Source organism: Choristoneura fumiferana, chromosome 5, assembly GCF_025370935.1.
Source record: "Choristoneura fumiferana chromosome 5, NRCan_CFum_1, whole genome shotgun sequence".
In the NCBI taxonomy this organism is placed as follows: Eukaryota; Metazoa; Arthropoda; class Insecta; order Lepidoptera; family Tortricidae; genus Choristoneura; species Choristoneura fumiferana.
In genome coordinates, this window is record NC_133476.1 from 3,790,918 (window position 1) to 3,806,407 (window position 15,490).

General features: G+C 34.9%; 1 pseudogene; it reads right to left on the minus strand.

The window, feature by feature from the left end:
- Positions 1 to 14,270, minus strand: part of LOC141427701 (protein tiptop-like) — a 360,719-nt pseudogene extending 346,449 nt beyond the window's left edge.
- Between the last annotated feature and the right edge of the window lie 1,220 nt (positions 14,271 to 15,490).

Here is a 15,490-nt window from a genome sequence, read left to right on the forward strand (position 1 = left end):
GTCAGCCGAAGAACAGATAACTGTTGGGAAGAATTTGTTTTATTTATGAAAAGTTGGCTTGGCCTCGATCTCGCTTGATGGAAGGCGAAGATGAGGCCTAAGATGGTACACGTTTGCCTAGAAGGTGTCTGTTCACTTTGACCTTAAAGATGTCCAGATTATAGCGTTCCGGAAAAACTGACCTCGGCAGAGAGTTCCACTCCTGCTGCCACGCCTTCCACTAGGTGGACCGATGACAAGGCGAGAATTGTGGGCAACTGGTAGATACAATACAAGTCGTTCATTGTGGCACTCTAAGGGGAAGGCCAGATCCAACCATGCAAGTCGATTCGCTGATGATGATGATAATAATTAATTATTAATTAAAGCTTTTAAAATAAATAAACACTACACGTATTAATAGTCGAGGTATGCCCGACATATCAACGTGTGATAATTATGTATGTGTCTCACAGTATTTTAATTAAATTCTAATAATTATTTTTCTGCTATGGGAAATTATATAAGTACGATAAGGATTAAAATGTAAATAATAATTATGTAAGTGAACAACAAAATAATAATTACTAATTCGTTTATATTCAACTGTCAAAGTCAGCTATTGGCCTATTTTTTGTCATCGACATCCGATAATGATCTATAGATCAATGATCCAGATTGAGTCAGTGCCTGACGTCTCGACGTGATTGAAAGACGGACGGACAGACCGACTGATTGGGTATAATTACTTGCATATTTTATAAATAGTACGAGTATTGTTTTCTTTTTTGTTTTTATTAGGAGTTTGATTTGTTATTGTTTGGGTTAGGAGTAAAATGTTATGTTTTTATTATGTACTATTTCTAATCTGTATATTAAACATTAAAGTTTTTATTATTCACACAGTAACTGAGCCTACACCCAGTTATTAAAAAAGAAGTAAATAGATGCTGTCATCTAGAGATGACATGAAGACCTAATTAAGATTGTTTTTTGGAATCTTTTTGTATTTTTTATTTCAATTTCAAATTGATTGCTTAGTAACGATTAACGATATCTCTTGTCCGGGTGTGCGGTTAGTTCCAATGGAATGCCGAAAGTTTCTCGATGAGGGCTACGGTATAGATGTCGCTAGCGTCACTGCTTAAGTGGCTAAATAAGAAACAAACAAGCTGAGATATGTGGTGCATAGGGGAAATTCGTGTCTGTACCGTTGTCCAGCAGTGGTGTAGCGGTATAGCACACGGCACGGAATGCCGAGGACCTGGGTTCGATTCCCAGTGCTGGTTTTATTTTTCTGGTTTTTCTGTGCATCTATATTTCAATTTGTATTTTCAATATCTATGACCGTCAAAATAAATCGCAACATAATATTCGACAATGTACCACTTAACTCTGAAGTACTTTTCTGTTCTGACGATGATACTTATACGCGTATGCAGGTCTTTATAATCGACGAAAAAAAGCGAAGGAGGTTCTCAAGTCGACGCGTTTTTTTTTCAATAAAATAACTTCATCGATATTTTCATATTTCAAATTGCGTTTCCGAACTATCCTTTTCCTGCGTCTAATTTCAATGACTAATGACATGGTAAAAGCTCTAGACCATAAAATACCTCTTTGCAAATATCACAGGATTACCATAAAATGACTCAATTACAAAGTACAACCATGTTGTTGACATCATTTTCAAATAATTCGATATAATTTAGATGTAATAGCAACACTGAACTAAATGGCGGCGAATGAACGTCATCAACTCGAGATGTCAACTGACTGACAGCTGTCAATCGCATACATCGGGCCGGCGCGGGCTTGGCGGAAATTGGTTGCGGAATTACCAAATAGTGGCCAGTGTGTGGAGATTATACTGGAATGGTAATTAAACAGTGTGAAGTGGGAATAATATTTATAGGGAGCGAGATAGAGAGCACGAAAATCAAACATGACGAAAAATAATGGGCTCATAACTATGACAAAAATGTTTTGTTTTAAAAAGTTGTCTAAGGGACGTAACCATGGCAACAAAGTACAAGAAAAAAACTTGAACGAACCAAAAACCAGATACTTAATGCTAAATTCTATAGTGAGATCTTAACCTAATACGGCAGTCAGTAGTTCGTCACATTCGACTTCCAAATTTGCAAGCAAATAATTACTTTGCAATGTGCATGTATAAAGTATGTTAATACACATATTCAAGCATGTTCTACCTGTAATCGCATTAATTTATTGCCATGCAAAAATAACACGTCAATTTCAACTTGACAGTTGATTGACGGCTGTCAATAGCACGCATGGAAATTGCTCGCAAATTAATTTGAAATAGTGGGCACTGTGGAGTTTATAATTGGAATTATAATTAGGGATTAAAAGTGAAAACGGTGGTATTGTGAACTACTTGGGGCAAAAAGTGATAAAAACTAGCATTAAAGAGCAAAGTAATAGCAAAGTAATGATAGGGATCAATTGAAATTCAGGATGGAAGTTACATTTAATTAGAATGCTTAATTCACCTATCTGTGTAAAAACTGTACCTACACATTTTTTTTGTTAATCACGTGCGTCGTCAGAGTTGACCTACGAGTATTTTTTTCTAAACAACCTAATTTTTCCGTTTTTAATTAATGTTATATGTGACGATATTATAAACTGTTATGAAAAAAATACATAGAATTGTCAAAAAATTAGATTTGTTTGTAATGTATACCTACATACTCTTTCTCTGTGTATCTGTTTTCTGTATCGCTTACTATTTCTGGTGTACAATAAAGAGTATTTGTATTGTTTTGTATACTCATCTCATTACGATGAACTTGTGAATCTAAAGAAGTAAATCTGAAAAATTGTAATACAAAAAAACAATTGGTCACATGAAAGTATTCAGCATGTTTTTTTTATCTAAAACACTTCAAGCAATTTTTACCGTCAATTTCCCAAAGAAATTTTTCTCATTCATTCTCCTTTCGTAGGTTTAACTTTTTGCCTCTCCCACACGCACAATTCCCCAACTCAATTTCAGTATCGATACAATCAAAACCGAAACGATATATCATAGCATATACTGCTCATAATAGCAGCATCTTTACAAGTCATTAGACAGCCCCCCTCCCCCTCCCGGTTGTAATTAACTCAAGCCCATAAATTGACCGTAACTGTCATTTCATATTGATTTAGTCTCTCCCGCTCGGAGTCCCGAATTTAGAATTAAAATTGCTTTTTCGTTTGGCAGATTTGACAAATTCTTTGGTGCGATGTATTAGGGAGTTCTGGGTAATGAGTACTGCGGAATAAGGGTTTGTACACGCTATCTATCGGCATTTAAATTGCACTAAAGTGTTGAAAGTCTGCTCCGTCTTACTCGAAACAAAGCCGTAGCAACCAAGTGGTTTGACCTATGGCATAGCAGAGGATATATAAAAAGTCTACTCGACTACTACTCGACGTAAAGAGGTAGTTTCCAAAGGTAGTTTTGTAGGGGAATAGAAATTATGCATGAATTTTCGCTTTCTGTCGATCTGTTACTTCTTGAAATGCAGCATAACATGGGCAGTGTGGTGACATGAATAGGGTTCTGTTTTGACCCTTCGGTTACGAAACCCTTAAAAGAAGGACAGAATAGGCTAATAATAATAGTTCCAAAGTAAGATCAGCGCCGTTCGCAAGACCGGCTGTTTGCTGATTTGTGACAATACGCACTTCTTATATTTTTTATTCTTATTTTCTTTGTCTCACGTTATCACGAATGAATGTTATCTCTCAATTTCTTCCCTTTTAAAAACACCTTAACACATAACGTCTTTGACAGCAAAATTACCGAATTGATAACCTTCTTCTTTTTTAAAGTCGGTTTAATATCCAAAAGCTACACATACTCCCGTAAATTACTTCAATAAACGTTTTGAGATCGCTGTTTGTTTTCTATCACTGGCTGGATGTTTGATTGTGGCTTGTTTTGACAGGTCTCGATCGCGCCTGCGCGGTCATAACGCTGTCCGCGCGCAGCGGAATTAGATCATTGTGAGCGCGTGGTGCGCTGGAGCCAGTGTTGCCAACTTAGCGCTTTACGCGCTAAATCTAGCGACAATTCGCAAGTCTGCTCTGTTTCTGCTGATCTTAACTTTTATCTTTAACCCTTCTTTTGGCAAGTTGAAACAAGTGTAAGTACTGAATTCAAGCCTCGTTGGTTTCTTGTAGACCTAGCAAAACTTAAAAAAAATACAAAAGGGTGATCTAAAATTATGTACCTACTCGGTATCTTTTAAAAACCATACCAAGAAAAGGGTTGTGAATGGCAAAGATCTCTTTCAGAGATAAGTTCGCTTTTGTACATTTGTTGCTCATGTCATTTAATAATTTCATGTACCTACTCGTATTTAATGAGAACCTAAATATAATAAAGAGTCAATGTAAAATGTAATACAAAACAATTTTAGTTTTCAACTTTTTGTCGATTAACTAAATAATGCTCCTCTTCCACTGAAAGGCTGACTGGTAGAGCGCTTAAATTTGTAAGTTTGTCAACTGTGATTATTTTTTTATTTTTGTACAGTACAGGGACTTTTGGGACTACACGATAGCGAGTTTTTTGCGTTTCATACATTTCAGAGAGGTTTACTGGAGATTTTTTGCAAAATTTTCTGGCGACTTCTGAATAATTATATAGTAACACAGGCTGAAGTTTGATCATCAGAATTGAATTTACAAATAGATCTGTAAACGGTGGTTTAATAAAACAACTGTTTTCTTTTCAAACTCAATTGTCATGTTTTACAGCTGTCAAATCGAGATTCCTCGTTGACTTTCAAGCAATACTGAACTGTGACGTCACAAATGTGCCAACGCTAACTCAATTGACTTAAACTATGTATTGGTTTAAAATCAATTACCAGTTAATTTATATAAAGAAAGTTAAATATGTGAGTATGAGAACAATTTGAAGTGATGAAATATAATTAGGTCGCTTGGTGTACATAAGTTTTTTTTTAATTTATGAACGTATATTGCCATCCAATATTATCTGCATTACGTGCCAAATTTCTAAGCTATCTGGCCACAGAAATTAGGTAAATTAAATTACATTTTCAAGATTGAACAAAAATTAAACCTTGTAAAAAAACTCGAAGGAACGACATGACTCAGCAAAATAAATCATTTCATTTTCATTTTTTCATTTTTCTGTTAAAATACAGCTAAATGTTTTTTTTTGTAAATTCAATATAAAGTATTTAAAAAACGAACTTACTACATCAAATTTGAATAACGTCAGTGGCGGCCATGTTTTCACGCCACCCGGTGTTGCAATAGCAAAAAAACATTTTTTCAAACGCGTTTTGTTTCATTGCAAATGGCGCTGACTGATCAAAGGTTCACATCATCGAATCAATGATTATCGCGACCTCGATTATGAATTGTTCGGCAATGATAGTGCCGACGCCTCAGATCTTGTATTTAATTCGAATCTTTTATCATACGGTTATTTATATTATTTTATTACATGTTTCCGTCAGCTGTTCAAACGATACGTTTTCTTTGATTTTAGATTAAATTTATGGTGTTTTTATTCAATCAGTCAATACATTTGAAACATTCGGATTATGAAGATCACAGATTTTTTCCACCCACTCTAGTAGAAGGTACGGGTGTAACTATCATGGCGAAATTAATTATCTATGGAAAGTTTCGTTGGCCGTACTCATACTTGGAATACAATGTTTCGAATTTCGGTTTTACATTTTATAATCTATTTATATTAAAGCATTCAATATTCTACTTTAAAGCATTGCTTTTAAGCAGAATAGAAAATGGTCAAATGTAAAAACAATCAGTAGACCCACTTTTTCTAGAATATCTTAAGTGCCCTACGTGTGTACGTCACAGATCCGTTCATATATTAACATTTTATACGTATAATATAGGTACTTACCGAAAATTTTCGGTGATTACCGGTTGTGGCGCATCACTATTTATTAGATGTAAAAAAAAGGTATGACATGAAACTTAATTTTAGTATCTTGGTTCAATAAATAGAGTATAGTTTGTGGCACCAGGTAAACTAATCTAACCACGCACGATTTTTCTTGCAAGTTAAACTCGGCTTTACACCAGTTACATCAGTTAGATTATCACATTTGTCCATCAGGACCAAATAGTTTTTTTTTTTTACCAAAGAATCTAGTCAATTCCCCTAACCCATTAAAATATACCTAATGTTATGTACCTATCTAATACCTTTAAACGAGCAATTCTTGTATATATATTTACATATAATCAGAATCTCGGAAACGGCTCCAATGATTTCGATGAAATTTGGTATGTGGGGGTTTTCGGGGATGACAAATCGATCTAGCTTGCCCGAGCAAAGCTCGGTCGCCCAGGTACTAGGTATAACACACGGAATAACGTCTCATTATTCCGTGGTATACCATGACAATGTAGAGAATTCACTGTATGCCGATCACATACTGGCCATTACAAAGGAATGCAGCTGCATTTAAGAGCAAGACCTCTCACTTTTTCCTAAACAACTTTAACCCTAATGGCTAAGAATATTTTCTTATAAAAACTGGCAAAGTGCGAGTCGGACTCGCGCACGAAGGGCGCCGTACCTTTATCTATACAACTTTAGTTAGCAAAAAAAACACGTTTGTTGTATGGGACTATGGGAGCCCCCCTTAAATATTTATTTTATTTTAATATAACTATTTATTTTTAAAGTGAATATACGATTAAATATTCTATGAATATTTCAAGGGTCTACTTGTTGCCGTTATTAATATGCAAAAAACGGTAAAAAAATCACGTCGTCACATGTATGGCAGCTCCCCTTAATTATTTATTTTAGTCTGTTTTTAGTATTTTTTGTTATAGCGGCCACAGTTATACATAATCTGTGTCAATTTCAACTGTCTAGCTATCACTGTTCATGAGATACAGCCTGGTGACAGACAGATGGACGGACGGATAGCGAAATCTTAGTAATAGAATTTCCGTTTGTACCTTTTGGGTACGAAACCCTAAAAAGTGTGAACCCAGAAAAGCAAACTGTGGTACGTCTCTTTAACTTTTTTTTATTTTGTTTTAAACTCATAGTCAAAAGCTACCGTCAAACAATTAAAAAGCATAGGTATAAGCATTAGAAAATGTTTATCTAAACCATTGACAGCCGGAGAGTAAATTATGAGAAAAAAATCTCGGACTGCGGCCACTAAAAACTCGAGTGATTCTTTGTAATGTATCGTATAAATCCTCAAATGTGTCAATTAACTCACATCTAATGTAGTATTTATGTAAATCAACTGACGTTTCGGGCTTAGACAAAAAGAGACGTTTGACCGTGGCAAGGTTAGAAAGAAATCGGTATTTTTGGAAAAGAACGGGTTTTTTTGTAGTGATCTATTACTTTGGTCCATATCATGCAGTGGCAATTAATTTGTTACGAAAAAAGATAGAGTGACGCTATTCATATATTTTGAAATGGTTAATGTGAAATTTACTATAATTAGGTATATGTACCTAGTCATTCGATATGAGTTAATATATTTATTTATTTGGACACCAATGACAACGTGACTGACAACTTGTTTCAGTAATTATTACAGTAAATAGATACACGGGTCACGCAACGTTTCAGGTCAGTTTTTGCCAGCTTTCGACCCCGAGATCCCAAAAATCTCTCTGGACCTCGTCCCTCCAGCGGTACCTGGGAAGACCAATTGGTCTACGTCCACTCGATCGTCCCTAGTACGCTCTTTTTACGGCTCGATCCTCTCCCAATCTTTCCACGTGTCCAAACTACCAGTCTGAGCGATTTGAATTTGGAAGAAATTCAGAAAAAACTTGTTAATCATATTTTTATTTCAGTAAAGTACCTACACATTTTCACAACTGGCAACTTTTGAATTGACAGGTAAATAGCTAATGAAATTGCCAGTTTAAAAATCTAACGTTCATTGAGACGTCATAGGAAGTTCTATTAGCTACATTTTTATGACACATTATTCTGCATGACGAACTTTTATCTTGATGGATATACTCATTTAATCATATTTTATTACGAGTACACTATATTACGACATACTTACCTAGCTGTATAATTACACTGTAAGCCTGCATTTTAAATTGAATTTATTTTATGGATGCAACCAATTAAGTCTTGGTTATTATAATGCATAATATAATGCATTCAGCACCATAAAACGCATTGATGCATCGCAGACATGTTAGAGGCTAACCATCACACTTAACAGCATATAATAATATTTTTTGTCGCTGATTAAAAATTGAAAAATACTACAATAAATAATATAAATAAATAAATAAATATCATGGGACACTTCACACCAATTACCTAGTCCCAGACTACGAAGACGAGCGGGACCGGGAGACGAGCTGTGTAGGCCTCCAACAAGATGGAGCGACGACTTGGATAAGATCGCGGGATCGCGGTGGATGCGGAAAGCACAAGACCGGTCTGAGTGGAGAGCCTTGGAGGAGGCCTATGTCCAGCAGTGGACGTCTTTCGGCTGACATGATGATGATGATGAGACTAAGAAAATCTTGTATTATGGATACTAGGCAACGGATAACTATACCAGCCAACATTGATTTATGTGTCCGTTTTGTTATAAAAAATAATAAAGAAAAAATCTTAACGAATCGGACACATACATATGAACAATATTTTGGGGACACATTTGGGGACCCTATGTTTATAAATTTTGTTAAAATCAGAGAAATAAACTCAAGGACCTCAGGGCACAACCGGTAGATAGAAATGCCCATTACCTACAATGTCAACTTAAGGAGTATAAATATACTCTCTAATACAACTTTATGTTCATTGGAAATCATATAAAAGTATTATCTACCAGTTTAGTATCAAAAACGCCTAGTACAGCCAGCAGCAAAAGTGGATGAGCGGTTGGGGTGCTCAAAATGATCTAAACACTCTCTTATAAAGGCTGATTTTCATTGATCCAGTAGCTGGATCCAGCGTCACTGGAATTCCAGCGCATTCAGCGAATAGGAAAGTGCTCTATTCCGATCCAGTGCTGGATACTGGACGCTGTACTGGATTGAAATATGTTTACATTAATCCAGTGTCAATCCAGCGCTGGAATCCAGTGACGCTGGATCCAGCCACTGGATCAATGAAAATCAGCCTTAACTTTGGCAGTAGAATTGTCAATCATTTGGAACACCATAACCGCTCATACACTTCTGATTCGGATTGTGGAAATAATTTGTATCAACCTCACTATTTAAATAATTTAATTGATAACAAAATCAACGCCATGACATAAACGTCAGACGATAAAAATGCATAACTATTTTTTCCAGAAAACGAAATATAAACTATCATATCCTATTTAAAAACCAATCAACCTTATCTATTTGTTAGTACAACAAATTAAGCAAATCTTCGATAGAGCTATTGGCCCAACCAGTTCAAAGCACTTACGGCAAATATAAATATAATTAATCGACATAAATATGGCGGATGATTTACGGCGTTATTGACATTGGTGCGCAGGCGCAGCGGCCATCTTGGATTTAGCAATAAATCTCCGGTTTATGTCGTTAGATCAGTCACGCATCGACGATATATGGACGGATACGTTTTTTTCCTGGAACAACGAAAAACCCATGACTATTTTGGAATGTTATTTTTATTTATTGTCACGGTTTATGTATGAGGACGCTCGTCTGGTTGGTAGTTAAGTTTTATTGCGTGCTTATGTTGGACCATGTGATTGGGGTTATCATAATTTTAGGCGAGATGGCGCTACGGTATTTTTACTTCAAATAAATGATAATTAGAGATCACTTTTTCAAAAATATATGCCTAAGTGTTAATATGTAGTTGTAAGTTTTTTTTTATTCGACTGGATGGCAAACGAGCAAGTGGGTCTCCTGATGGTAAGAGATCACCACCGCCCATAGACACCTGCGACACTAGGGTGATTGCAGATGCGTTGCCAACCTAGAGGCCTAAGATGGGATACCTCAAGTGCCAGTAATTTCACCGGCTGTCTTACTCTCCACGCCGAAAAACAACACTGCAAGCACTGCTGCTTCACGGCAGGATTAGCGAGCAAGATGGTGGTAGCAATCCGGGCGGACCTTGCACAAGGTCCTACCACCTGCGAAAAGTACATATATTCGCTACATTTTTATGACACAATGCTGCATACATTGCGAATTCACCAACGAGATGGACGGATGACCTGGTGACAGCCACTGGTGAGGCAACTGGAGATCTATGGGGTAGACCCATGTCCAACAGTAATAGAGAGAGAGAGAGAGAGAGAGAGAGAGAGAGAGAGAGACATTTATTTACACATATTTGATACTCAGAGAAAACACGTGCATAGTGGACGTCATTATTTATATTTATATTATTGTAATAATATAATATTATATTAAATTAGAATGACGAAGACATTAAATATTTGAGCTCATTCACCTACTAAGTTATTTATGAATTAAAAATAGGTAGGTACGTCACAATGAAAAGTTTGATGCCAAAGCAAACACAAGCTAAAGTAATTTTTATCCACTGTCCCTTTGTCTGCTTGTCACCATCACCAGGCTGTATTTCATGAACCGTGATAGCTAGACAGTTTAAATGTTCACAGATGATGTATTTCTGTTACCGGTATAATAACAAATACTAAAAGCAGAACAAAATAAATATTTAGGGGGGGCTCCCATACAGCAAACGTATTTTTTTTTGCCGTTTTTTGCTCGATAATAATAACGGTAACGATTGACATATTTACAGTTTATTTAGTTGTATATTCACTTTATAAATAAATAATTTAATTAAAATAGAATTAATATTTAAGGGGGCTCCCATGCAGCAAACGTGATTTTTATACCGTTTTTTGCTATTGTCTAACGTTGAACCCTTCGTGCGCGAGTCCGACTCGCGCTTGGCCGGTTTTATTATATTTTATTATTTTTTAATAAGCGTCGAAGTTAATATTACGACATCAGGTCAACGTCGAACGAGAACCCTTTGGAGTATTTTTGTTTATTTTTGAACTCAAAAATACAATAAATTAAAATTAATTATGTATATGTACCTCTGTAATAAAAATTAAGTCTGTTTAAATTAACTACACTATCAATTTGTTAACATGGACTTCTGCAAAGCAATACCTGTATCAATCAATTGTTTAAAGCCCATTTTGTTCCCTTCAGGAAGAACTGTCATAAGTTTTTTTTCCACGATTCTCACCAATTCCAAACTTTTAATATTATTTTAAAAGCACTCAACTATTATTATACGGATATTTTTAACGGCAGAACTGTCAGTGTGGAGGCAAATTTATCGGCAGCATGTGACGCGACAGCTGCTACCTGCGACAAGTTATGTCGACCAGAGTTATGGTGACGTGACTAATTCGAAGGTTCGTCACCTGCTATGACTGGCTTGTCGGAGCGACGTACGTGAAAGCAGGAAAAGTTGTTCGTATAGGGAAAACTAGTATCTAAAAAGTTAGAACGAAATTATCTATTCCTAGTTGAATTGAGAGGGACGAATGGTAAGCAGTTCTATTTTTTTTTTGTTTTTTTTTTTACTAAAGTAAATAATTAACAGTATAAATTGGTATATTTAATGCGTGTGCAAAAAATGTTTTTTTTTAATAAAATTTCTTATAATAATAAAATGACAGTAAATAAAAAAAAATAAAAAAGTAAATTGAAAAATCATATTAAAATCTATGTATACGCGTAAAATTGAAAAAATGTTCTAAAACTACCTATACATAATTATAATTGTATGTGTTGTAAAAGAAAACAAACATCTTTCACTACATAAAGTTACAAGAAAAAACTAATATCTATCTGAAATGCCTAAAGTAAAAAAAAACGCGTAGTATTTTTTCTAATTACAAATTTACTATCATCCCCATCCCCACCATATAAAAAGTTGACTGCATCAACTTGCAGTCTCGTCACCCCATGTGACATTTTGTCTCGCTCTCTCCGCCCCGCCCACTGGCACTAGACACTTGACTGTAATGACAACTCTGCACTGCTTTACAAAAATAAACATGGCGGATAGTGCGAAACGAAGGGAGGCACACATTCAGTTTTTTTCTTAATCAGTTGGGATTTTTATATACGCCGTTTAAACTTATAGAAACAATGGAATCGTGCATTGTAAGAGAAATAAAGGTTTTAATTTTAATGTAGAGTCGCTTAATACATTTTTTAAGTATATTAAAATATGTTATTTTGGGTATTTTTTCATACTTATCTTATTTAAGTATAGGTAGGAGAAGTATTTTAAGTTACTTTTAGTATTAAATACATGCAGATGTTGATTTACTTTTTTTTAATTACTTTTGCTTAATGCAATAACCAATTTAGATAAGTACCTAGTACGGATATTTTTCTTAATTCAAGTTGCAATATTTTACTAACATAATGATGTTAAATAACATAATTAAAGATAATAGTATGTAGGTACAGTCGAATGCAAAAATATATACCTACACAGCCATAGCGTCAAAATATGCATACATCGACCTTATGGTTAGTGGAATAAAGGTGTATAGATATATTTGATGTCTTGGTAACGTATATAGTATACATACATATATATTTATGCTTTTGACCGTACCTATAGATACTCTCAAACCCTTTTTAGTGACAATTTCTATTGCCTCTTCCTTACCTTTGAAAACTTTTTTTAGGTAAGTACCTCGGTTTTCTCTAGCATCTTTGCATGGAGGCCAGGTGCAATGGCCAGCTTAGTGTACTGGCTTTGTGTAAATATATTAAAAATACCTATTATGTCCAGAACTAATTAGTCATACATATATGGCAGACATTCATTATCTAGCTCTGAAAGTTGTACCTAATAGGCAGGTTAAAAACCTATAGGTGACAGTTTCCAGTACCTACAACACACACACAATGCGCTTGTTTTTTTCTTATAGTTTTATTATATACCTTAAATATGTTGACCACAATGGTAGTAATCAAATTATTAATTTATGAAATGAAATAAATATAGCTGTCAAAGGTATAGGTAATAAACAATGTCTATTAACTTATCTATGCACCAGTTCTTCTTTTTGCCATTTTTTCTTTTTTATTTTATATCTATACATCATGCCATGTAAGCATGCCACAAAATTATAGGAATACTTACCTACTGGGTTTAAAATTATAAAGCAACCATAAAAACGATACAATTGAAAATAAAGTTTTGTTTTCAGCTCTACATTATTTTGCGTTTATCTTTTTTGGTTTGTTTTTAAAAGTACCTATGTACACATGTAAAAAAAAACATTGAGTGCACTTTTTTAATAAATTTTCCGTTCTAGGTACCAACAATATTTCTAATATTCCATTAATATCAATATACAAGAATTTTAACAGATTTCAATAGAATTCATTGTACCGAACAAATTGTTAACCAACTAGGCAAATTATCTAAATTCATCATAACATTAGCAACAAAATAGGTAAGTTTTTATTAAACTGAAGCTATTCTATTAATTTACATAAATATCATACAGTATAATGCAAATAAAATAGGTACTAGATACGGAAAAAAATCAGACAACTGGCATATTGCTACGAACCAACGAAAAAAGAACAATGACTGCTTTTTTTTTATTTAACAATTTATATCACTGGCCGTTGTTACTGTGTACCTATTCTTTAAAAAAAAATATTTTTAAAAATAGAACACAGAGCATTACGTCATCCCACGGTCGGTTTCAGCGCGCAACCGTCGCCGGTCGCCGCCGCAAACCCACTGAAATCAGTTTGCCCGAACTTTGCCGAGCCTACAAACCATTGTTTAACTTCTGAACTATAAACAAACTTGCAAAACTCTTAGAAAAACTACCAAAACTCATAAATAACCTAGAAAATCTAACTTAAAACATGCGTTTTCAGCAAAAAAAAAAGCAAAAAAAAAATTTTTAGTGATCATCCTTACCGTATTTATTCGATGAATTATAGACAGACTACGACAACACGGTTTCACCTGTCACGAGCACCTAAGCAAGCAGAGCTCAGGTATCCTTTGTTTTCCGAACTTCTGTTTGTTTTCTACATACGTGAAACGAATTCTTAGCACACCAAACACGGTCGTTGAACCAATCTTTTGAGATGAGTTGGGTTTGGGATTGAGTTGGGTTTTGTGGGAAAAAGTTCACTTCACTAAACTGGCACTGAGTTTGCACTTGGCACTTCGCGTGTTTAGCGCGTTTGTCGCGCGGTGCGTGGAGCGGGCGCTTTGGACGCGCGGCGCGGCCGGAATGGCGCGGCGGACGGCGACGGTGGCGCCGCGGCCGGCTTGCGAACTAACGCTCCAACGAGACGTGATAAGATGCAACTTTCGATGCAGTCCATGCCCAATCGACATAATTTTAAAAGTGACTCTATTTCAGATACAAAAAAATGGGGTTTAGACTTATGCATTTTTACCCAAGAAACTACATATACAAAAATAATTGCATAATTTTTATTTAGTATTTCAAAATAAAAAAAGAGAAGTTAAAAAAATAAAAGATGATATTTTTATAGTCAAAACTTGTTTTTTTATAGTCAAAACTGCAAACCGTCTCGACCGGTCTCAGGTGACCTTGCAGCGTGCATGTCACGCCGTCTCGCTCTAGCAGGCGGGGCTCTGGCCCCGCCCCCCGCCCACCCGCGCCTCCCGCTTTTTACCTTTTTTCGCGCGTAACTCACTTTCGCTTGTAGTATTGTATTATTTTTAGTGTTTTGACAATTTGAGTTGTTTTTTTTTTTATTTTTTAGTAGTTTACAAAAAAATACATATTTTTCGTATTGTGAAAATTTTTATGTACCATATTTTTTTTCTTTTTTAATTTATTGTTTTGTGGAAAATACTTAGGTACAGCAATATTCATTACGGACTATTTTTTTTTATTCATTAGCCAAAACAGCTTCCACTAATAAGCTTAGGAACCTTTGTTTTTATGCATAGGATTTAAGGTAAATCTTTGAAAAAAAACAAAAAAAAGTTAACAAGTATGTTTTTGTATTTTCAATGTTTTGAATATGGAAATTAAAAATGCAGTTTTTTTTCTTAATACAGTTTACATGTAAGTTTTATAAAGCAGTGAAACTTTTTAGCGGGTCTAATGATTGTTAGCATAAAAAAAAATACTTCAAAATGTTCGGTTGGTAGAACTATTAAATGGTGTCAAGTCCGTCTGGATTGCTACCACCATCTTGCCATTTAATTCTACCGCTATGCAACAGTGCTTGCGCTGCTGTGTTTGGTACCACGAGGAGATTAAGTCAACTGGTGAAATATACCAATTTTATTACATTGTTTGATTGATTGATGATGTTTTGATCAATAATAGTTGATTAAGTACCTACACCATTAGTACTAACCCCTAGTTGGTTATAATAAAGTCTAGAATTAGTATTAAGCTCGGATTAGTAACATCAAAAAAAGGAATTGTAAAGCTTAAACTTTCCAGAACGCTATTTAAATAGAGCATTT